Below are 25,936 nucleotides of genomic sequence, written 5' to 3' on the forward strand. Positions count from 1 at the left end.
TAGATTACTACTGGATCTCTGCCTACTGTGATCTGTGTTGTAATTCTTACCACCCCCAACCCCCACCCAATCCCCACACCTTAGTCGCAGAATCCTTAATAGCCTTGAGTAGCCTTGCCTCATAGAAACTCGTCAGCCTCATTTTTGAAATGTTATTTGGACTAACCTCAACAGCTTTTTGGGGGAGGGAATTCCAGAGTTCCCCTATCCTTTATGTGATGAGCTACTTCCTGACTCACTCTAATTTTAAGTTTGTTACCTTTTCCTGGATTCCACCGCCAAAGGAAAATGGTCTAATGATCTACTCACCATTCTCTTCTCATTGTTGTCTCTCTTGACATTTTTTCTGTTACTTCTTGATGATGGTCCTGTTACCTAAAAATCTCTGTGGTTTCAGGTCAGGAGAATTGATATTATGTTTAAGGTGAGGGCTAGGTTTAGGCTAAAGCTGCCGGAGGCCTCCTCCCAGGAAGCCTGGGAAAATTGTTGTTAATTGGGCCTTTAATTATTCAAATTGGCTGCCTGTCTCCTTTCGTCGAGAAACTTTCCCGGCTGCAGAACTGAGTCAGACAGCCGTCCCAGTCCAGCTCCCCAATACTATCTCAGCTTGTTGCTCCAGGGCCGGTAAAATTCTGCCCATTAACTCTGTTTCTCTCTCCATAGGTCCTACCTGACTTGCTGAGTACTTCCAGCATTTTCCGTTCTTATTTCAGATTTCCAACATCCACAGTATTTTGCTTTGGTCTTAACAACAACCTACTTCTTTACTGTTGCTGCTGCTCTACCTCACTGCTAGCCATTTGGCCACTGTTTCCGAGGCCAGCCATTACAGAGGCACATCAAACGTATACAGGCAATGAGCAAAGGGGGTGAGTGACCCTTCGTAACAAATTCTACTTTATCAACAAACTGATGCTTTCATGGTCACTTTTACTGACACCAGATTTTTATTTTGCTAAACAAAACTAGAAAATGCTGGGAACATTCAGCCAATCTGGCAGCATCTGTGGAGAGAGAAACAGTTAACAATCCAGGTCAATGACCTTTCATCAGAACTGGAAGAAATTTAAGATGAACCACAGAGCCAGGGAACAGATGAGCAGGAAAAGCACAAAAGGAAAAGGCCTAAGATAGGATGAAGGGCAGGAATGATTCAATGGCAGAAGGAATGATGATGCAAGGGATGACAATGAGACAAGTAAAGAGACAAAAGTTGGTTTCATTGGAGGTGAAAATGATTATAGCGGAAGGGGACGGAAGCATGGAAAATTTGGCAAAGTGGAAAGGATTACTGTAGCCCGAGATGTGGCGGAGGAAAGGCAAGTAGACCCCAGGGGTGTAAATCAGCCATATTCTGGTAGAGGATCGCCACCCCGAGCTCCAAGCCACAGCCGCTCTACTGCTGGAGGCTCTGGTGCAGCCATATTATCAATATCTGTTGTCCAAGAGAAAATGGGAGTGGTGGTTAAGATTTAAGGCTGTACTCAATTCAAATTCTCAAGTCACCATGATGAGATTTGAACTCACATTCTCTAGATAGTTAGTCCAGGCCTCTAAATGACCCTTCCAGGAGAGAACTTAAGTAGGTTAGAAAAAATGTCTATTCTCAATTTTCAATGAATTATTGTGTGATTTAAAAGCCCCATTAATCCCTGGAAACAGTAATTTTTAATACAAAATTTTGTACTTATTTTGTTGTGCCTGGAAAATTTATGCAAATAACTGAGCTGGCCTACTGCAGAAGAGTATAAAAGTTAAATTTCCCTCTATTTTCCCATCAATAAATGCAGCGAGATTGGTTTTGAGAAAAGTTTTATAACATTAATTTGCAAATTAGTGAAAGGTTGTGGCGAGGGAGGTAAACTCCCAGCGGTAATCATTTCCTGCCGGCTGCTCCGATGGTTATTGACAGGCCCTCCCTTCTCTCAACTGTGGTGATTCATATGAAACCATGATAAGAATTTTAAACCATCATCTACCGTAAGATACAGTGATTCATAACTGGGCTAAAATGTTCACCACTTACAGAATCTTTGTTTTTCCCCTCTACTTAGCTAATAGAATCATTTTGAATTAATAAAACCTTTTAGAAATGGAACTCTACTTGTGCTTTTATGTTTAGAAGTCCAGTCACTTCTTTTCAAAAGCGGATTTAAAAATTTTCACCTGTCTCTTTGTTCTTTTTTTGATTTACATGAGTAGGAAATGCAAGCTTCCTTATGCTTTATTCCATTTCTAATGCTTCTCTTTTCTTGCTTTAGCTTGAAAGGTATCACATCAAATCAACATACGAGTCAGGTGGAAGGAATTAAACAGCACTTGGAGCAGATTTTTCTAACATCACTTTCATTTCCAGTAAATGGATACATAAGTTAATAAAAAGACATAGGCGGAAACATAGGGCTGGATTTTCATCCTCCAGGTGGGTGGCGGGAGTCGGGAAAATTCCCGTCTCAGCTTGCTAGCCTCTGGAGAAAATGCGAGGAAAGAGAGGATTTTCATTGCTGGGGCGGATGCAGGCTGCAGGGTGCCGAGGCGGACGGTTTAAAAGACCCACCTCAGTGCTGTGGGACTTTGTCCCAGTTATACTGAAAAAAGTAAAGCCCTCTAGCCCTCACCCCTCACACTCACAAGGTATGCCTCCCTACCCATCCCCAATGACCTCTTATGCCCACAATGCCAATGTATGGCTCCCATCCACCCCCAATGCTCCTCATGGCCCCCACGCCAAGGTATCAAAGCTTATTGCGGAAAGTAAAAGCTCATGGTATGAGGGCAACATATTGGCACGGATAGTAGATTGGCTGGCCAACAGGAAGCAGAGAGTAGGCATAAATGGTCTTTTTCAGGTTGGCTGGATGTAACGAGTGCTGTGCCACAGGGATCAGTGCTGGGACCTCAACTGTTTACAATTTATAGAAATGACTTGGATGAAGGAATTGAAGGGATGGTTGCCAAATTTGCTGATAACACAAAGAAAGGCAGAAATTAAGTTGTGAAGAGGACAAAAGGAAGCTACAAAAACATATAGATAGGTTAAGTGAGTGGGCAAAGATCTGGCAAATGGAGTATAACGTGGGAAAACATGAATTTGTCCATTTTGTCAGGAAGAACAAAAGGGAAGCACACTATCTAAATGGTGAGAGATTGTAGAGCTCTGAGGTGCAGAGGAATCTGAGTGTCCTAGTGCATGAATCACAAAAGGTTAGTGTGCAAGTATAGCAAGTAATTGGGAAAGCAAGTAGAATGTTATAATTTATTGCGAGGGGAATTGAATACATAATTAAGGAGGTTATGCTTCCATTGTACAAGGCACTAGTGAAACCACATTTGAATTACTGTGTACAGTATTGGTCACCTTATTTAAGGGAGGATGTAAATGCATTGGAAGCAGTTCAGAGAAGGCTTACCAGACTAATACGTGGAATGGGAGGGTTGTCTTATGAGGAAAGGCTGAGCAAACTAAGCTTGTATCCGCTAGAGTTTAGAAGAGTAAGAGGCAACTTGATTGAAACATACAAGATCCTGAGGGGTCTTGACAGGGTGGATATGGAGAGGATGTTTCCTCTTATGGAAGAATCTAGGACTAGGGGTCGCTGTTTAAAAATAAAGGGTCACCCATTTAAAACAGAAATGAGATGAATTTTTTTTCATTCAGAGGGTCGTGAGTCTTTGGAACTCTCTTCCTGAAAATGTGGTGGAAGCAGAGTCTTTGAATATTTTTAAGGCAGAGGTGGATAGATTCTTGGTGAACAAGGGGGTGATAGGTTATCCGGGGTAGGTGGGATGCAGATTTGAGGTAACTATCAGATCAGCCATGATCTTACTAAATGGCGGAGCAGGCTCAAGGGGCTTAATGGCCTACTCCTGCTCCTTGTTCGTATACCGCCCCCCCACTCACCCTCTATGGCCTCTCATGACTCACATGCCAAAGTATGGCACTTCCATGCCATTCATCCACTATACACTGTATAGAACCAATGAAACCTATCGTACAATATAATGTATTAAAAAATGCTTTTAAAAAAGTAATTCATTGATAATTTTCCATTTTCTTAAAACTTTTTACTACCGTACACAATAAAAGTGTCAATCACCCAGACCCTTTAAGTTATCAATAACTTAAACTGCAAGCACGTGAAGCCTCTTTATCTTGTGTAAATACACACTGTGCAATTGACAGAAGAGATCAGAGAGCCAGAAACGTTAATCAAGCAATATTTTCCCGAGACTCTAATGGATGTCTGGGATCTCAGGCAATAATGCATCATGAGGCTTGACTTCTTGTGGCACTGCTGCCAAGTCCTCAGGTCCAGACTCTGGGAATTGACCTTCCTGGACACCTGCTCGCACTCCCTTCTAAGGGTGCCCTTTGAGGGTCTCTTTGTCCCTTGCAGATTCATAGCATTTCTCCTCCTGTCCACCTGCACCAGTAATGCCTCTAGCACCACATGCGTCACACTGCATCCCTCTGTCTGACCTGGTCTTCACTTTTCAATAATTTATATTGCAGCAATATTGTTGAATGCAGCTTCATTTTAAGAATCAGCTTGTCTTTAAGAAGAGTGGGCTAGCTGGACCATGTGGTCTGCAAACTACGCTATTGGACCCTCCTGCTGTGCACAGAGCCCAGAGGCAGCATTCAGGAGGACGCAGCAGTGTGGGATATGTTTGGCTCAACACCACAATCATTCACCAAGTTTGCATGTTGCCCACTGCAATCTGAATGAGCATGGGCAGGTCGTGAATTGTGAGCCCAGTGCCCAAAAGATAGGGCTAACCAATTTCTAACTCTATGATTCTAAATTGCCCAGTGCATCAAAGTTTCACTGTTTTATCAGTGGCTGTCTGATCACCTGATGTTGGAAATTCTTTGCAGCTGAATAATATTGTAAAGTAAGTTACATGTTTGTTCCACTTAAGTCTACCTTGGCTGGTGTTAATGAATACGAACATGCTTGTTCCCGTCTGAGCAGTTGTTTCATTGCGTATCATATCAATCATAGTACTTGCTGTGACAGCCAAACTGGTTTAATATTTGAGGGTTGAATTCTCTTCACAAGCAGGGTGTTCCCTACAGAAAATCTACTTCTAAGTGTACAAGCATTTATAGTGATAATGCTGGACTTCGTTGTTTAGATAATATTTAAAGAGCTGTTGTCATCATGAATAAAGTTTGGCAATCTTACTTTGTTTGAAGACTGGGAAAAGCCAGAAGAGTTGTGAGCCACTTTTGTTAGATGATTGTGCAAAAGTTACGTGATAAAGTGATGTGATAATGTAGCATGTTCATTTTACGTCATTGTACAATGTGTTTGTTAAAAAGCAGTGAAATATTTGTTAAATACTACCTCCATGAATACTATAGCATTTTAAAAATTGTATCCTAGGTTTCCTATTTATGTACAAAAATGCCACCATCATCACCAAATAACAGACTTAAAAAGTGATTACCGCTACATCTTTGTGAGCTAAAGAAGATACAAAGTGTGTTCTGGAGGTGCTTGTATTGACATAATAATGGAGGGATGTGAATTTCTCACATTTATAACTGCTTATTTTGTTCTGTCTTAATGTTTACTTTTACTAAAATTATCAACAAAGAAATTTTGCCATCAGAGTACTCAGAGACACTGTCAAGGAAGCAATTAGTGAAGTAGCTCCTGTGGTCTGAGGAGTTAAGGAAGCCCATATGTATGGGATGTACCCTGTATTTAAAGCGGAATTGTTTTGTGGATCCGGAGAAGAGATGGAGGCAGTTCTGGAATAACTTGCACTATAACATTGGTTACATAGAAGCAATCTCTATGCAAATACTCCCATCATAGTATTAATCATGTTGCTCCTCTCATCATTCAATTTCATATCTACCTGTTCCAACTCCCTGGTAAATAATGAAGTGAAATAATTATTTAATATTTCTATCATACCTGTGATATTATCCTGTCTATTCCTTAATGATCCTTTTCCCAGCACAACCTTCCTTTTTTTTAATTGATTTGCCTGTAAAATATTTTTCTATTTTATGTTCCTTGCTAATTCACTTTCATAGGTCTTCTTTGCCTTCCTAATTTTTCATATTTTATAAAATATAATGGAAGGGACACTGCATGTAAAATAACTTTTAAAAAGCCTCATTTATTTTCTATTTACTTATTACTTGCAAACATATTGATTGCATATTTCAACATTCAATTGTGTAGTGCTTCTGCTTTAAGCATGAAAGAAAAGTTGCAGCAATTCTTTATTAGTAGGTATCATCAATTGTGAATATTAAAATTAGAAAAATGAATGATGACCAGATGTTTGGCCAAAGAGATCGGCTTCATGGAGTTTCTTAAAGGAGGAGGGAGATGTAGAGAGGCAGAGAAGCTTAGGGAGGGAATTTCCTAAGAGCTTACATCTGAAGGCATGGCTCCCAATGGTGGTGGAGCAATGAAAATCAAGGATACTCAAAAGGCCAGAATTTGAGGAGTGCAAATTTCTGGGAAGTCTGGAGGAAATTACAGAGATCGAAAGGAACAAGGCCATGGAGGGATTTTAAAAACAAGGATGAGAATTTTAAAATTGAGGCATTGCCTTAACAGAAGCTATTGTAGGTCAGTGAGCAGAGTGGTAATGGGTGAATGGGACTTGGTACAAGTTGGGATATGTGCAACAGAGATTTGGATGAACTCAAGTTTATGGAGGGTACTAAGTGGAAGGCTTGTTGAGAGATCATTGGAATAGTTGAGTCTAGAAGTGAAAAAGGCTTGGATGAGATTTTCAGCAGCAGATGAAGTACCGTATGGACTAACGATTCAGCGCCAATTAACATTGCATTATCAAATCTTAGTTAGGGTAGTAGAGAGTGATATAATTTCCATCAACGTCCCTGGATTATTGTTCGTGATGTTGATTGTTATTTAGCAATTGCTGCAGGTAAGTGCGCAGACATAGTCTGCCAGAAAAAAATGTAAGATTCCATCAAATTTAGTTTCGGAGACAATGTGATTGGTGTCCCAGAAAAATTGCATAGGGCTTTACCCATGCTGCTTTGGGTAGGATGAATACACTTTAGGTCTCAAAAATATTGGAAAAGGCATCAAAAGGGTTTTAACTTAGAAAAGTGTCGCCCCGCCCTCCCCGCACTGTCTAACAGGAATTTTAGGAGTTGTGCAGAAAGTACATTTGAAATGGGCCTCTTCACACAAAGGTATGGGATATACACGTAAAAATAGACAATACTGAAGGGGTTAGTTTATTTTCCGATGTGACTCCATTTTAACACTTGAAAATTAACGTGACACCAGACACCAGCAAAATCAATTCAGTAATAAAGCAGCATACTAACATTGAGTATATAATTATTAAAATTCACATGTTATAGATCAACATATAATGCATTGAATAAATATGAAAATGTTTTTAAAGTCCTCATAAAAATGTTATTATTTTATGTATTCATGTAGGTTTCAGCCAATCTCTCCATTTTCCTCAGTGAAGGACTCAGTGAAGCCCCTCTCCTCCCCAAACAGTAATCAGCCCCTCTCCCCACACACGCATGTACACACACAGACACGTGCGTACACACGTACACACACACACACACACACACACTCACACACAAAAACCAGCCGCTGTCCCCCACATATATATAGTAATTAGCCCATCTCCCCACATGCACACACACTTATTATCACTTCTCCTCCCAACACACAGTAATCAGTCCCTCTTCTCACATACACACACACACATAAACCAGCTCGTCTCCCCACCCCCCACCACACACACACACACACACACAGTAACCAACTCCTCTCCCCACCTCCACACACACACAGTAACCAACTCCTCCCCCCATATACACACAGTAACCAACTCCTCTCCTCACGCTCCACACACACACACACAGTAACCAACTCCTCTCCCCACCCTCCACACACACACAGTAACCAACTCCTCTCCCCACGCTCCACACACACACAGTAACCAACTCCTCTCCCCACCCTCCACACACACACAGTAACCAACTCCTCTCCCCACCCTCCACACACACACAGTAACCAACTCCTCTCCTCACGCTCCACACACACACACAGTAACCAACTCCTCTCCTCATGCTCCACACACACACAGTAACCAACTCCTCTCCTCACACTCCACACACACACAGTAACCAACTCCTCTCCCCACCCTCCACACACACACAGTAACCAACTCCTCTCCCAACGCTCCACACACACACACAGTAACCGGCTCCTCTCTCCCATACACACAGTAACCGGCTCCTCTCTCCCACACAGACAGTAACCGGCTCCTCTCTCCCACACACACAGTAACCGGCTCCTCTCTCCCACACACACAGTAACCGGCTCCTCTCTCCCATACACACACAGTAACCAGCTCCTCTCTCCCACACACACAGTAACCGGCTCCTCTCTCCCACACACACAGTAACCGGCTCCTCTCTCCCATACACACACAGTAACCGGCTCCTCTCTCCCATACACACACAGTAACCGGCTCCTCTCTCCCATACACACACAGTAACCGGCTCCTCTCTCCCATACACACACAGTAACCGGCTCCTCTCTCCCATACACACACAGTAACCGGCTCCTCTCTCCCATACACACACAGTAACCGGCTCCTCTCTCCCATACACACACAGTAACCGGCTCCTCTCTCCCATACACACACAGTAACCGGCTCCTCTCTCCCATACACACACAGTAACCGGCTCCTCTCTCCCACACACACACAGTAACCGGCTCCTCTCTCCCACACACACACAGTAACCGGCTCCTCTCTCCCATACACACACAGTAACCGGCTCCTCTCTCCCACACACACAGTAACCGGCTCCTCTCTCCCACAACACAGTAACCGGCTCCTCTCTCCCATACACACACATATTGTAAACAACCCCTCTCCCCACTTTTGGTCTAGTTGGTGGTGCCTGTGATTTGGAATCGCTAACCCAGGATAAGGAGTCTGTACAACAGGCAGACAGGAACAGAATTGCAGCTAGGCTTGAAGCCACCATTCACTTCCCCGGCTCAACCACATGACCTCCCGGTGTTTCCCGGACACATCAGTCACTGAGTTACACTTGCCTGCCTCTGCCTGCTCTGCCTGCACTAAGTCGGGCCCACTTGGCACTTGCTGTTAAAAGAGTTTTCTAAGGCTAAAGAGCGCTTTGGTTTCACCGTCTGCCCCTTGCTGTTTGGCGGCACCAATCCAGTGGCTCCATTGCTGTCCCGGCGGAGCCTCTAGATTGGGTAGTCTCCTTTCCACAGTCGTCAGTGCTGCCCCAGAGGAGGGGGAGCGTGTGACCATCTCTGCAACCCCACTGGGGTCATGGCCCATGCTTTGGGAACGATTGGGTTAATGTTTCAGATTCGTTCTAGTGAAAGATTCCACTCAAAATGTTAAATGCTTAGTGACTTTGCATTTTAGCCCTTTCTGTGTTTATTTTTTTAAAACTTTTTTTTCTCTTCTTGTCAAAAATTTTTGATACAATTCTCCATTAGCAAGGAATGGGAAAACATTAAGGAAGAATCGAGAATAGTAGAGGGCTACCGCTGGATTGCTCTGCAGATCACTTGTGTTAATGCAAAAAGCACTTGTTGCTATTCAATTCATACGGGATTCCCCAAATCAAAAACTGTCTTTTATCAGCAAACATGGGACTGTATTAGTGAGAAAATGAAAGATGTGATCAAAAAGAAGTTTCAAAACAGGCAGAATGAAACCGAGATTAGGTCATTCTGGTGCATAATAATATCAGGCTTTCACATTTACAATGTGGACTTTCCTAGCAGAAATTCCAGTGCAAAGTAGCACACTGTTTGGTTTCTGGTATCACTTCAGTCTATACGGCAAACTGTACAAGGGACAGTCCCTGTGGACAGTGGGGATTTCAGGGATTATGCTGGAGGGCGTAGTGTGATACCGATGTGAATGGGGAGCAACACGTGCTTCTTTTTAACGGAAGAGTCTGATGCAGAGGCATTTCCTACAGAACAGTGGAGAAATATTTGTGTGTGAGAGCCTCTGACCGGCAGATAAAAGCACAGAAAGTGCTGATTAGATGAACAACTGGTTAGATCGCACAGATTGTACTAAAAAGTTCTAACTTTGTTTCTTATTAGTTTCATTGTGGATTTATTTAGTGGAAATGAATGTAATGGATGCTATTGTAAGACATTCCATCACTGGATTGAAAAGAGAACCACGAGACTAACAGGTTAGAATTGAAAGAATATGTGGTTTTGGAGAATTTGAATCATACAATAATACTTTCACTTTTTTCTGAGCCATTATTTCCTATAGTTCAAACCACCAGGGAGACTGAAGCTCTGATTTAAATAATGTGTCAATCTCTCAGAATAAGGCAATTTGTTTTTAAGGGATGTGTGTGAGGAATGTAAGGAACCAAAATCTGATAGTTTGTTAGCAACCATTGCATGTGTTCTGCATTAAAGGTTCTGCTTTCTTTGAGAATTGTTTTAAATTTAGCTTTGGAAGGCCCAGTTTTCTGGGATTTTTTGTATTTTTTTAAAAAAAGGCCAGAAGTGCTTGTAATCCCTTTCTTCCTGTCGTTCAGTAGGGCTCCTGGTGTGTGTAGCAGGGGTACAAAGTGTGTGGTCTTTAGCTCTTGACTAATGCAGTTTATGTTCTGTGACTGGAAATAGTCTTGGAGCCTAGCAGAATTGACTGAGTGTTCAGGAATGCTGAGCTTTCCTTCCTCTCTGAGTCTCACACACACACTCTCACTCACACACTGAGGTAAATTATTACAAATGGATGTTGCTAAGTTTGCTTTCATAAGAACAATTTGAAAATGTGAGAGGAGCTTTTGTGCGTGGGTTAGAGTGTGACTTCCCTCAGGAAGTATGTTAGTCCATAGTGAGACAGAAAAAGAAGAAAAGAGACTTGAGTGTGGGGCCCAGTTTCTCTTCATTAGAAATGACAGCTGGTGCTGTCACAGCTCACATGACAGAGCGCTATGGAAACAAGCTGTTTAGCTGAAGCAAGCCAGCAAGGATGGTCAGCTGATTTTAAGCATTAGTCAGGTGATCATATGATGTTGACTAATCACATTCAGTACTTACTGTGAAGACACTGAAGGCTGCAGGTAGGAGTGAAGAGATCAGCAATGATTCATTTTTTATTTAAGTTGTAATACTCCTGGGGTTTGCTGTTTACTTGTACAAATCTATGCCTCTCTTGCATGTTTTCTTAGCATAGTTTTAAGGGAGCCTTTTTTTTCAATGAATAAGTTTGCTCATCATTTAATATGCCTCAGACTGTCAGTGTGAAGTATTCTGTTTCTTCATAGATTCTGTGGCTGCAAACTAATGATCTCTATTGTGGCTGGATTGAGCACTCATGCAGAGTATAAGCTTGAGACTTGTTATTTTAGTGAGAATTAACTGGGGATGTAATTTTTGTGAAATGACACTTGTGTGGAGGTGTTGGATCTAATTGCTGTGCTATAGAATTTGTCCAGCTTTAACCTGTATCAGCAATAAAGCTTTGGAGTTGGTTTAAAATAGTGGCACTGCCCCGGGAGCTGTTGAAGGATTTATGGTTTGGATTGTATCTGTAATCTCTTTCAAAATCATTTTAGAAAAAGAGGCTCACATTTATATAACGCCTTTCGTGACTTTGCGACATCTGAAGTGATTTACAGCTAATTATGTACTTGTAATGTTGTATTGCCAGCAGTCTATTTGTGCTCACCAAGGTACCACAAAATAATAATTTGATAACAAGTAGATAACCTATTTTACTTAGTGAGAAAACATATTGCCCAGGGGCACCAAGGGGATCTCCACTGCTCTTCAAATAGTGCCATGCAATCTTTATGTTCGTCTGAGAGGACAAATGGGATCTTGACTCATTGTCTTATTTGAAAGATGGAACCTCTAATATTGCAGTACTTCCTCGGCGATGCAGTGGAGTGTCAACCCTTTGTAATATCTGCAATCCTGCAGGTTGTTATCAACTCTCAATTTCACTGTGTATAGTAGGACAATGCTCCTCAGCACAGGTCATCTTCAGGAGAGTTTACAACTAAGAGGCATTGTCTCGGGATAAGGGGGTGGCCATTTAGGTTTGCAATGAGGAGAAATCTCTTCATTCCAAAAGAATTGAGAACCTTTGAAATTCTCTGCCCCAGACAGCTGTGGGTACTCAATTGTTGAAAATATTCAAGCTGGTCAATGGATTTGAGCAATCTCGGGGAATAAAGGGATAGTGGGATAGTGTGAAAAGATGATGTCAATTTGAATATCAGGCATGATCTTATTGAATAGCATAGCAAGCTTGAGGGGCGTATGGCCTACTCCTGCTCCTATTTCGTTTGTTCTTAGGAGCTCAACTAAAATTTCCTAAAAGAAGGTGTTTCCAGTCTTTAAAACAATGTGAACCAATTGTTTTTGGGGAGGCATAAATTTCATTTTGTTTTCCTAGTTTCTACACATGGGCTTCAAAATGGGTTGTCACCAAATAGTTAAACTAAAATTGTGTCTAGAAAATAGAGGACAACAAGCATATAGCAACACAAATAAAAACAATTGATTTCCTGCACCTCCTGTGGCACTAACAAAGCAGTTAAAAAGCAATTTATAGGATCTGTCAATCTGTACCAATTCCTTTCATTTTTTTTGGACCCATTGTCCAGGTAATATTCCCTTGCGGTGTACTTCAAAGTCAGTATGGCAACATAGACTTGAACTCTGGACTTCAGGAGAATACAGTGAACTGTGAATGTAAGTGCAGGCTCTACTTTAATAAAGTCACTAAATGTATGGGGCTTCATATTAGTGCCCCCTAGAGGAGTATGAGAAGTGCAACATGAAGTACAGTGTAAATTAAGGAAGAGATGTGGAAATCCGGGCATATTGTTCAGGCCGGCAGCGGGGTAACTAGTAAACACCTCCTTGTCTCTAAGGCATCCCACCATGTTAGTGCAGCTGAAATTTAATGGGAACAATTCTGCATGTGGCTAGTACATGTACAGGGAGCTCAAAGTAAGTCCTGCAGGATCACCAGACTGAACCAGTAGCTGACTCAAACTTCTGGTTGACAGCCAAACTCACCAGTAACCAGTTGGTAACAAGACACATGTTGAAAGTTCCTCTATGTGTCTGAGCAATGATTGTCTCCATCAGAAATTGTAAAACTGATCTGTTGCTCAACTTGTGCTCAGTAAAGAACTTATTGTTCAATGGCTGTATGATGTTTCCTTTTCTTTCTAGTTTTCTTCCCTGCTTTTCTTTCTTTTTCGCATGGCTCCATAGATGGTGGTTGCCTTCCAATTCCTTGCCCTGATGGTAATCATTCATGTATAACTTCAGTCAATCCCTGCACACTAGTCAGCAATGAAAGACATAGTTGAGCACAATTCCTCACCTGTTATTCGCAGCAGGAGTTGCTCCATAGCAATTGGGAGTAGGAGCCTTAACTATTTTTACTTCTCTAACCAGAAGCATTGAGGCCAATTGTATTTTCTCTAAAATTGGACTGGCTGTGAACAGCCACCTCGATGCAAAACAGATCAAATCTGTTGCCTTTCTGATTGGTATGGTTCAGAGATCCAATTATGTTCTGTTCTTTTCTTACCTCTCCCACCCCTCGACAAGATGCTAGGTCTCATTCCTCAGCTAAGAAGCCAATCAGAGGACCTGCACCCAGCCCTCTACTAATGACGCACTAAGAAAGCATATTCTGTTTTCCTGCCTGCTCCCACTGCCCGCCTCCCTCCTCCTCCTCCTCATTTTTCTCCCTTCCTCTCCTGAAAGTGCTGACCTTTACTGAGCTTTGTTTCATAGGTGCAGCAGCCCTCAAATGCCTTGCCCAAAATGGCCATTCATTAAGTGTAGCTTAAGACAATGGATGTTATTCTGCTATATAACAGAAGCAGCATTATAGGCACACCCAATCTTGTCCTCCCCTAGAATATGCGCAAAGCAATCCTGAAGCAGAACTCACAGAATAGTGATCAAGGGCAAGAACCTTCTTGATTTCTAAAACCATCCTCCCCCCTCCCCTACTACTACCACCACCACCACCCAGCCAACTTGAAATCCACTGTAGTATTTCCACCATGACTTTAAATTAAATCACCGAAATCAGCAGTTCTTAATTAAATCTGGAACTTTTCTGCTCTGTACAGTTTAGACGTGAGACATTTACTCACAGAACCATTGGGATGCTTACAAATGACTGGCATCTTTCTGGCTTCCCACTTCTTTAGCACCAAAAGAACGAACGGCTTCCAAATTCTGCTAGCAGATAGTGACTAAACCTGAATATATTATCCTCCCCCTCCCTCCCCCCACTCCCCCACATAATGCTTGTGGCAGGTGGTAATTTGTCATTTTTGAAAAAAATTATGCAGAACTTGATGGATGAATTCAGATTTGCAGTCGTTTTGGCTTTTAGGCAATAAACTGTTCAGTTGCTGTTCGAGGTGTTGGAATTAAATTCCTCAATGTAGAGTTATATGAATTATTTAAATGCCTATCCTGCATGTTAGAATGGAAATTTACTGGGTCAAAATTCAATTTATAGCCACCCTGCAATAACGCTTTTGAAACAATAAATTCTGTGCAAGGTTTCTGAATTTTGTGGTGCAATTTGTTGGACCTGATCTGGACTGGGAATGCAACCGAAGCCATGTTGGCTCGATGACTTTTAATTATCCAGGGTGCCCACCTAAATTAGGTATCGGGCTGCTTTTAATGTGCCCAAAATGGGCGCAAGTCAAGTTAATCGGATGTAATCTCAAGCTACTATTCTTTTTAAGCTATAATGGCACATTGTTTTTTCAAAGAGCCCAGGATAATTCTGTCTTTTCAAATCATTTGTCCTCATTTGGTAAATACAATGTGATACTTCATTACTGTGCAGCAGCAATATAGTGCAAATTTGTAAAAATTAATGCAGATTTGTCTGACTGTGAACAAAAAAAATCCAGCTGGTTGCTGGGCATCCAGGGTAGAATCAGAAATGGTTGCTAGGTAGCACATAGAGTACCAGGTTGCTTATACTAAGTAGCAAAGGAAGAACCAGGATGCTAGCTAGGTATTCAGCTGCTTAACAGGATGGTTATTAGATACTCAGTGGCTGATTTCTAGACTGCTGGGACTGTAACAAGCTGGAATTTGGGACCCTGTGGAAGCTCTTGGCTTGTGACGTAACCCTTACGTTACACTGGGCTACTCCATGGGGCACACACCCTGGCTGTGGTATCCTGATCATTGGGCACTCTGTAGCACTGGCATGCTCATTTTGCATATTAGGAAGTGTTGGTCTTTTCTGAGCTCTCGAGAGAACCCCAGCCTTGCCACTGAATAGCCGATGGAGCAGATTCTGAATGCTAATCAGGATATCACCACTGCATTTGGAGCTCGGCAAGTTGCTGACCAACGACACCACATGAGATTGCCTTTGCCCAACCCCCTTTGGTTATTCTTTACCTTGTATTTCTGGATTTAGGAATTCCAGTCATTTAATTCTTCCACCTGGTGTAATGGTTAACTTGCTAGAAATTTTTGTGGAATGTATTTAGTAACTTTTGGAAGCAGACTAAAGCATACACATGAGAGCACATGGCTAACCTGATGGTATTTCTCCACATGTCATAACCTATATGATAAGGATTAATTTATTCTATCATTTATCCATTTGCATTATTATATTAAGCATGTATTTAAATTAGCTCCTTTTGACAGACTGTTTTTTAAATAGTTACTTTGTTCTATTTTATCTGTGGTTATCCAAAATTGTGTTTCATGTGTGAAGCAGCAACGTAACTGAAAGTGACTGGGATTAAATTAAGATTGGATGTCATGACCTTTTTTATTATGTGTGTTCATCTGTAAAATTAAATCGTTAAAAAAAAAGTCGACACAAGAATTTGGGATGCCCCTAAAGTACGAGGAGGGCACTGACCATGAAACCCAATCATTTGATGTTCTTACAGCACTGCTTGTTCTCGAAATCAAATTTCTATTGAGCCCTTTCAGACCATGCAGCACTCTGCAATCAGCCTGCACTTTTACTTTCAATTCCAGTGTACAGTATTGTTATTGCCATAGAGGCAGAGCCTGACTTCTGCACACCAAACCTAATAAGCAGCCAGGCTCTTTACTCGCTTATCGAAACTAGAATTATTTTTTTAAACTATCCTTCACTGATGTAATCTCAAGTGCTCACACAGATGGTGATGTTATTTGGATATATGAGCATTTGGGCAACCAGATGTTGGTTTTCAAAGAGTGCAGTTGAACAAGAGAGCTAAATGTGGTTCTCAGAATGAGACATTTTGGATGGAATGAAACTTGGAACAAACACATATGTAATCTGCTGCTGGAGCGCTCAATTGAGCTTGAATCCAAATGAACCCTCTTTCATAGATGGAGAGCAGTATCCCATTGGCATTAATGACATGGTGCTCTAATTGATCCACTGCAGGGTTACAATGGCTGCTGATCATGTCTTGCAGGTTCATGAAACTCTCTTCCCTGCACTTTTAATAGAAGTGCTATCCTTATTTTGAATAGGTTAGCATTCGCTAAAATAGCAGAGAAGGGAATTGGGTTTGAAGCACAATAGCATCGCTAATGGTTATTTCTAGCCTTTATATCAGGGAGATAGATTAGGAATGAGAGAGGCTTCAAATCTATTCCTTAAAAGAAGTAAACTGGATCTATAATTAATTCAATTTCACTGCACTTCATGCAGTAAAACAGTGAAAATTTTACTACAGGACTTACTGACATGAAAACTAAGGAGTGGCATTGGTGTGCAGCTCAGGAGTGCTGCAATTGACTTGAAAATATTGGAATACTAACCTCCCAATCAGCTCCTCTAGATATTTTAAGCTTTACTGCCATCAACTATCTTTTTTGCTGAGTTGGCTAAACATGTTGGCAAACCAATATGGATTCCGGGAGGGTCCCAGCGGATTGGAAAACTGCTAATGTGACGCTCCTGTTCAAGAAGGGAGGGAGACAAAAAGCAGGAAACTATAGGCCAGTCAGCCTAACATCTGTCATTGGAAAAATGCTAGAGTCCATTATTAAGGAAGAAATAGCAGGACATTTTAGAAAAGCTTAACCAAAAAGCAATCAAACAGAGTCAACATGGTTTTGTGAAAGGGAAGTCATGTTTGACAAATTTGCTAGAGTTCTTTGGGGATATAACAAGCAGAGCTGATAAAGGGGAACCGGTAGATGTAGTGTATTTGGATTTCCAGAAGATATTCAATAAGGTGCCACATAAAAAGGTTATTGCACAAGATAGGAGCTCACAGTATTGGGGGTAATGTATTAGCATCGATTGAGGATTGGTTAACACACACACAAGACAGAGATTCAGGATTAATGGGTCTTTTTCAGGTTGGAAAGACGTAACTAGTGGAGTGCCACAAGGATCTAGTCCTCAAGCTAGATAGTTACTATCGATATTAATGACTTGGAGGAGGGGGCAGAGTGTAATGTATCCAAATTTGCTGATGATATAAAAATAGGTGGGAGGACATGTTGTGATGAGGACATAAGGAGCCTGAAAGTGGGTATAAATAGGTTGAATTGAGTGGGCAAAAACTTGGCAGATGGAGTTTAATGTAGGAAAGTGCGAGGTCATGCACTTTGGTAGGAAGAATCAAAAAGTAGACTATTACTTAAATGGAGAGAGACTCTGAAAATGTGCAGCACAGAGGGATCTGAGTGTTCTTGTACATGAAACACAAAGTTAGCATGCAGGTGCAGCAAGTATTTAAGAAGGCAAATGAAATTATTGCTAGGGGGTTGGAGTTTAAAAATAGGGAAGTCTTGTTACAACTGTACAGGGTGTTGGTGAGGTCCACCTGGAGTACTGTGTACAGTTTTGGTCCCCATATTTAAGAAAGGATATACTGGCATTGGAGGCATTTCAGAAGAGATTCACTAGGCTGATTCCTGGGATGAAGGGGTTGACTTATCAAGAACAGCTAAACAGGTTAGGCCTTTATTCATTAGAGTTTAGAAGAATGAGGGGTGATCTTATTGAAACATACAAGATTCTGAGGGGGCTTGACAGGGTAGATGTTAAGATATTTCCACTAGTGGGGGAATCTCGAGCTAGGGGACATAGTTACAGAATAAGGGGACACTCATTTAAAACTTAGTTGCGAAGGAATTTCTTCTCTGAGGGTAGTGAATGTCTGTCTGGAATTCTCTACCCCAGGGAGTTGTGGAGGCTAGATCACTGAAAGTATTTACAGAGGAGGTGGATAGATTTTTGAAATAGCGGGGAGTTAAGGGCTATGAGGAGCTGGCACGCAAGGGGAGTTGAGGCATGGGGCAGATCAGCCATGATCTTATTGAATGGGGAGGCAGGCTTGAGGGGCCAAATGGCCTACTCCTCCTATTTCTTATGTTCTTATGCAAACATTTGATATCAAACAGACTAGCTATTTGCTCCTCTTAATATTAAAACATCTTTGAAAAAGGTAATTTTTTTTAGAGTATGACCAAGGGAAGTAGATTCCTGGATGATTCACCTGATAAAACATCGTGTGAGACCTGGAAAATGAGAACTCGGTGAATACTGCCAAATTGGTTGTGTTGTAGTTCCCAGACGTTACACTGAAGCTGTACAGAGGCACATACTCACCAACAGCCTGCTCATGAATGATCGGTTTGAGTTCTAACAGGATCACTTGGCTCCAGGTGTCATTACTGCCTTGGTCCAAATGTGGACAAAAGAGTTGAATTGCAGAGGTAAGGTGAAAGTTACTGTCCTTAAATCAAAGCAGCGTTTGCTCTATTTGACCTAGAACTGGATTTTTGTTATCGAGGCAAGTAGCTCAAGTCGGCAAAATTTCTTGACTCGGCAGACCCACCTCAGTTAAACGTGCTCAAGTGTGGGATCAAGTCTGGCACGCCAACTCCAGAAGCAGATCAGAAACGGCCACGAGAGTGGGCAAGTGCCAAGGCAGGCTGGTTAGAAGGCTTGCCACAGTTCTCTGGGACTTTGTCCCAATTGTTTTAAAAGCTATTTGACCCTCTATCCCTCAACCCCCACCCACTCTCCATGCCACCTCTATAGCCACTCACCCAGTATCCACTATGGGCAGACATCAGGAGCCATGTGGAAATGTTAAAAAAATAAACTTCTAACTATCTAATAGAGCTTTCACTCATACACACTTGGTGTAGAAACAAACTCTCATTCATGAAATCCATACAAAGATTTTAAATCCCCTCCAGTGATCATTCTGTTATAAAAACAAACAAACTTCTATTCAGTAACCACATTAAAGACAGCTAATCCTTTTATCGCCTCTTAAAACTGTTAATCAAAATGTAAACTCTCCACTAGCTGGTGTCATACCTAACCCAAACGAAAATGGCTATGGTTGTTGGAGGTCAGTCATCTCAGCCCCAGGACATAGCTGCAGGTATCCCTCAGAAATTTCCTAGGCCCAACTATTCTCAGCTGCTTCATCAATGACCTGCTCCCCATCATAAGGTTAGAAGTGAGGATGTTTGCTGTTGATTATGCAGTGTTCAGTACCATTCTGCAATTCTTCAGATAATGAAGCAGTCTGTGTCTATATGCAGCAAGACCTGGACAGTGTTCAGGCTTGGGCTGATGAGTGGCAAGTGATATTTACCCTGCACAAGTGCCAAGCATTGACCATCTCCAACAAGAGAGAATCTGACTCTCTCCAATGAGAGAGAAACTAACTACCCTCCTTGACATTCAACAGCATTACCATCGCTTGAATACCCCACCATCAACATCCTGGGGGTTACCATTGACCATTAAAATAAACTGAGCCAGCCATATAAATACTGTGGCCTGAAGAACAGGCCAGACACTGGAAATACTATGGCAAGTAACTGATCATCTGACTCCACAAAGGCACAAGTCAGGAGCGTAATGGAGTGCACTTGTTTGAATGAGTGCAGCTCCAATAACACTCAAGAAGCCTGGACAGCATCCAGAACAAAGCAGTCCACTTGATTGGCTCCCCATCCACCACCTTAAACATCCCTCCACGACTGGTGCACAGTGTTTACGAGATGCACTGCAGCAACCTGCCATGCCTCCTTTGACAGCATCTTCCAAACCCACGACCTCTACCCCTAGAAGGACAAGACTAGCAGATGTATGGGACCTGCAGGTTCCCCTCCAAGTCGCACACCATCCTGACTTGGAATTATACTGCTGTGCCTTCATCGTCACTGTGTCAGAATCCTGAAACACCCTCCCTAACAGCATGGTGAGTGTCCCTAATCCACACGGACTGCAGCGGTTCAAAAAGGTGGCTTACTATTTGGGATAAGCAATAAATGCTGACCTTGCCAATGACTCCCACTTTCCATAAATGAATAAGAAGAAACCCTGGTAAGCAAAGGCTCCAAACCAACCCATTCAAAAGCAAGGAATATACTGGTATCAAAAAGTTAGCCAAAGGACCAGTCTTCTGATGAAGAGTCATTCGGACTCGAAACGTTAACTCTGTCTTCCTCTCCACAGATACTGTCAGACCTGCTGAGTTTTTCCAGCTATTTTTGTTTTTGTTCCTGGATGTTTATTTGATGGTGACACATTAGAAAGCTGAGCAAATAAGCCTGATCCCAGCAGTCTCTCACACATTCACTCACAGGCGCTTACACTTGCACACGCACACACTCGTACATTTTTCAGCAAGAGTCACAAGATTATGTTTAGGATAGACTAAATGTTGCCCTACCTATCTGGAAACAGAGCGGAACTGTATTGCTGCTTTTACTTCATAAAAAAACCCTTCAAGCTATTTGTGTTATTGTAAATAAATTAACTGTTATGTTTCACAACGTAGAGATTTTCAAGCCTTCCATGTGTGGTTGGAATCTCAAGAGTTAAAGTTCTGATCACATTGGCCTATTCTGAGTTATTTAACAGCTGAAATTGGTGGCTGGGAGTGAAAGGCCTGTCATAAAAGGGAGTGTATTAGCAGGAAGCTCTTGTCGGTGTTGAAGTAGAATGGAATGTTTAAAAGATCAGACATGTAATTTCCAGGATAAGGGTGGTTGCTGCATTCTGGTGGTGATGTGGGAAGCATTGAGAAGCACTGCCAGCCCACTCACAGGATATAAAGGGGAAGTATGACCAAATGGGCAGGGGTCAGTGAATAGTTGGGTGGAAAGCTAGCCAGGGGCTTCTCAGGGGCTGCTGTTGTCATATATCCTGAGTTTCCATAGCCAAGTACCGGGATTGTGTCCTGCAGGATGCTGGGTGTGCTGCATTGCGTGGGCTGGTGTGGTAAGCGACAGTGGGTGGAGATTATAGTATTTCAGCTGCTTTTCCTCTGACACCTTTTAAAGACACAGCCCACCACTTGCTTTCTAACTAGTAAATCTATTGTTTTAAATTCTAAAACTTTATACAACTACATAATTATAATTTGATTGTAATTTAGGTTGCTATTACCTTATCAACAAACTTAGTTTCTCTAACAAGCTCAGGAAGAGCCACAAACTGAAATTGTCTTGAATGTATGAGGGGTACAAAATCCCAGAATGGCCCATCAAATCCCGATAATGTTGAATTTCAAAAAACATTTGCTTAGAAATTACACAACCTTGTATTTCAAAAGCTGGTGTCTTGCCTCCTACCAACAGCTGTTCATCTCTCAAGATTGCCTGCCTTTTAAATTCACCTCCCACCTGGTTTATTTGTTAATATATTTTCAGTTTCTCTGCCTTGATACAAGTTGATGTTGAGGCATTCTGTCACTGGGAATGTAAATAATTGGTTGAACCTTATTTTCCATGTGATGCCTTTGGAGGTGCTGACGAAAAATGGAACAACCAAGGGTGATGGAATCAGTTTTATAGGAACTTTTAAAAGGCAATTGGACATGTACTTCAGCACTAATTTGCAGAGTTAGGGGTGGGGAGAGAAAGCTATGGGACTAAATTCTCTCAAAGAGCCAGCATAAGCCTGATGGACTGAATGTCCGTCATCTTCCTCATGTGTTGTAGGATTCTATGATTCGAATCCAGGCTGCTCTGATCACCCCTGTGGCAGAGGATATAAGGTCAGGAGTTGCCTGCAGGGGTAAACAGTGGAGAGACCATAAAAAGGAGTGTAGAGAATGAAGCGTTAGTTTTTTCTTAATAAAGTGGAAAGTCAATCACTCCATAAAATTGAATCACCAAGACCAGAAAAACATCATTCCAGTTCATAGAATCACACAATTTTAACGGCACAGAAGGAGGCCATTCAGCCCATCATGTCTGCACCGGCTCTCCAAATGAGCATTATGACCTAGTGCCATTGCCCTGCCTTTTTCCTGTACCCCTGTACATTGTTTCTATTCAAATAAACATCCTTGAATGCCTTGATTAACCTGCCTCCACCAGACTTCCAGACAGTGCATTCCAAATCCGAACCACTTGTTGTGTGAAAAAGTTTTTTTCTCTCGTCACATTTGCTTCTTTTGCAAATCACTTCAAATCTATGCCCTCTCGTTCTTGATCCTTTTACAAGTGGAACAGCCTCTCCCTGTATACTCTGTCCAGCCCCTTCATGATTTTGAACATCTCATCAAATCTCCTCTCAGCCTTCTTCTCTCCAAGGAGAACAGTCCCAACCTCTCTAAATTATCCTCATAGCTGAAGTTTCTCATCCCTGAAATCATTCTTGTAAACCTCTTCTGCAGTGTCTCCAATGTGTTCACATCCTTCCTAAAATGTGGCACCCAGAACTGTATACCATACTCCAGGTGATGTCTAACAAGGGTCTTATATAAATTCAGCATAACCTCCTTGCTCTTGTACTCTATGCCTCTATTAATAAAGCCCAGCATGCTATATGCTTTATTAACTACTCTCTCCACCTGTCCTGCCACCTTCAATGATCTATGCACATATACACCCAGGTCTTTCTGCTCTTGCACCCCCTTCAAAATTTCAACCCTTATTTTATATTGTCTGCCCATGTTCTTCCTACCAAAATGCATCACCTCACACTTCTCCACATTGAACTTCATCTGCCACCTACCTGCCCACTCCACCAACTTGTCTATGTCCTCTTGAAGTTCTACACTGTCCTCCTCACAGTTTACAACACTCCCGAGCTTCGTGTCATTTGCAAACTTTGAAATTGTCTCCTGCACACCAAGATCTGGATCATTCATATATATCAGGAAAAGCAAGGGTCCCAATACCGATGCCTGAGGAACTCCACTACAAACCACCTTCTAGCCGGAAAAATATCCATTAACCATTACCCTCTGTTCCCTATTACTCAGCCAATTTCATATCCACTTTGCTATTGTCCCTTTTGTTTCATGAGCAATAACTTTTCTCACAAGTCTGTGTGGCATTGTATCAAATGCCTTTTGATAGTCCATGTACACCACATCAACAACATTACCCTCATCGATCTTTTCTGTTACCTCTTCAAAAAAACCCCAGCAAGTTAGTTAAACAAGATCTCCCCTTTAGAAATCCATGTTAGCTCTTCCTTATCAACCCATATCTTTCTACGTGACTACTAAATCTGTCCCGAATAATTGTTTCTAGAATCTTGCCCACCACTGAAGTTAAACTGACTGGCCTGTAATTGCTGGGCTTATCCTTACAACCTTTTTTGAACAAGGGTGTAATATTGCAATTCTCCAGTTCTCTGGCACATCCCCTGAATAGAGGGAAGACTGAAAAATCATGGCCAGTGCCCCTGCAATTCCTACTCTCACTTCCTCCAATATTCTTGGATGCATCTTGCCCGGTCCCGGTGCCTTGTCAACTTTAAGTACCGGCAGTCTCTTCAACACTTCCTCCTTATCAATTTTGAACCCTTCTATTGACAGACTTTCCTCTGTCGCCATGGCCTTGGGTAGCATCTACCTCCTGGGTAAAGACGGATACAAAGTATTCATTTAATACCTCAGCCATGGCCCCTTCGTCCATGTGTAAGTTCCCTTTTAGGTCCCTAATCGGCCATACTCCTCCTTTTACAACCCTTTTACTATTTATATGCCTATAGAAGACTTTGGGATTCCCCGTTATGTTGGCTGCCAGTCATTTCTCATAATCCCTCTTCTCTAATATGCTTTTTCACCTCTCCTCTGAACATTTTGTATTCCTCTTGGTTCTCAATTGTATTTTCTACCTGATACCTGTCATAAGCACACTTTTTTTCTTCTTTATCTTAATTTCATTCTCTTTTTTAATCCAGGGAGCTCTGGATTTGAGGCAATCTCAAATGTTTGTGCAATAAAAACTGAAAATATAGAAAATACACAGCGGGTTTTTTTTAAAAATAACTTACCAGGAAGATTCGGGTGGGATTGTCCTTTACACCCGATTGAGATTAAAATCATGCAGGAAATGGGCAGCTGACCCAAACCCACCAGGCGAGTTAGGTTAAAGTTACCCCCAGCATGGCTGTCACCACCTAGAAGGGAAGGACGGTTCAATGTTTTATTTTGGGTGTGGCCTTGCTATCAGGACTTTCTCCCATTTTTGATGGAGGACTGCACCCAAACATTAAGCTGTCTTCCTCTCAGATTTCCAGGGTTCAGTTTTGCTTTTTATCTCATGGCTGTATCCCGCTTTTGGACAACATCGACAGAAAGAAAATACCCTGAAGTGTACTATTTAGCAAAATGTTTGAAACCAATGAATTAAAGTGTAATTATTTGTGTTTTGTTACAAATTCAATTAACACAAAATTGTTGCAGATATCGGGTAGTATATAATGATGGGTCTCTCCCACTAGCTGGAGAGCTGGCGAGAGCCCTGCATCCCTTCTCTTCTGGAAAGACAGTGACGGGCCGATCCTGGTGGTGGAAGTCCTGCCCACTGATAGCTGCTGGCCAATTGGAGGGAGGCAATGGCTGTTGCCATTACTATACCCACCTGAGGCCTAGGATCACCATGGATCCAGACACAGATGAGTGATGGCAGGAGGAAGGTCGCAGGGGAGGTGGGGGTCGGCAACAGGGGCATGGGGATGGCTTTCAGCGGCTCTGACACTCTTTCCCAGTGCCAGGTCCCGCAGTCAAGAGACTGAGGGCCTCCTCTGGAAGCCCGTAAGCAAACACATCAGGATTTGTTTTTCAGGGGTCCTGCATGGCAAGACCCCCACCTGCTGCTGGTTGAAAGTCAATGGTGGTGAGATCAGGCCCTTAATGTATTAATTGCCCATTTGAGGGCCTCAATTGGCAGTGGAGCAGGAGGGCCATCCATAGACCTTCCTACCACTGACTTAATCGGGGCAGTGGTGGGGTCCCCCACCTGCCATCCTCCTGTCTGATTAAATGCCCCCACCCCGACAAGGGAGGGCATTACATTCCACCCATCATTTCATGCAGTTCTGGGTCATGGCAAAAGTCATCTTCCAGCAAAGTACGAACAATGTTGCAAAATATAATTCATTTTGATCCAAATTGAAACAGGTCTGAGTAAATTGGTAACCTGGCCTCAAGGCAATGTTTTTTAAATGAAATCTTCTCTGATACCGAAAGCAAGCAATGTTGTATTATGCTGTTTAAAACGGAAGGGAATGTTAGTAATGTATAAAACGCAGAACCTGAAAAGATCCAAAAGTCTTGAGTAATGTCTGAATATGTTGTCAGTCAGGTTTTCCATGACTGGCTGTCCATTAACGTGGGCTGGAGATGCTGCTTTCCTGGAGGCAGAGCCCTTGTGTGATAGAATAACTTGCATTAAATAGGGAATTTAAAAAAATACAAGCCCCATTTCCACTAAACTATGATCTGTAAAAACTTGGTATTTTCACATTGCAAGTAAATATTGTGTTGTGACTTTTTTGCTATTTTTGGCATCTTTAAAAATAGTTGCTCTTCACCAGAGCATGATTATTTTAGTCATTATTAAAGTAAATTTTAGCGGCAACAGTGTTTTTGTTGATGATGGGCATTCTGTAAACAAGA

The 25,936-nt window shown here is 42.0% G+C and overlaps 1 long non-coding RNA gene across 19 annotated transcripts in view; it reads left to right on the forward strand.

The window, feature by feature from the left end:
• The window catches only part of LOC144691537 (uncharacterized), a 69,347-nt gene that overhangs the window by 11,247 nt on the left and 32,164 nt on the right, over window positions 1–25,936 (forward strand). For 10 of the 19 annotated variants that reach the window (XR_013579152.1, XR_013579158.1, XR_013579160.1 and 7 more), the window contains exon 3: window positions 12,674–12,755. The exons of 5 other annotated variants lie outside the window; for them this stretch is intronic. This is a non-coding gene — a long non-coding RNA (uncharacterized LOC144691537). 4 more of the 19 variants (XR_013579154.1, XR_013579168.1, XR_013579169.1 and 1 more) reach the window with 4 other exon arrangements.

This window comes from Cetorhinus maximus, chromosome 16, assembly GCF_964194155.1.
Source record: "Cetorhinus maximus chromosome 16, sCetMax3.hap1.1, whole genome shotgun sequence".
Classification (NCBI taxonomy): domain Eukaryota; kingdom Metazoa; phylum Chordata; class Chondrichthyes; order Lamniformes; family Cetorhinidae; genus Cetorhinus; species Cetorhinus maximus.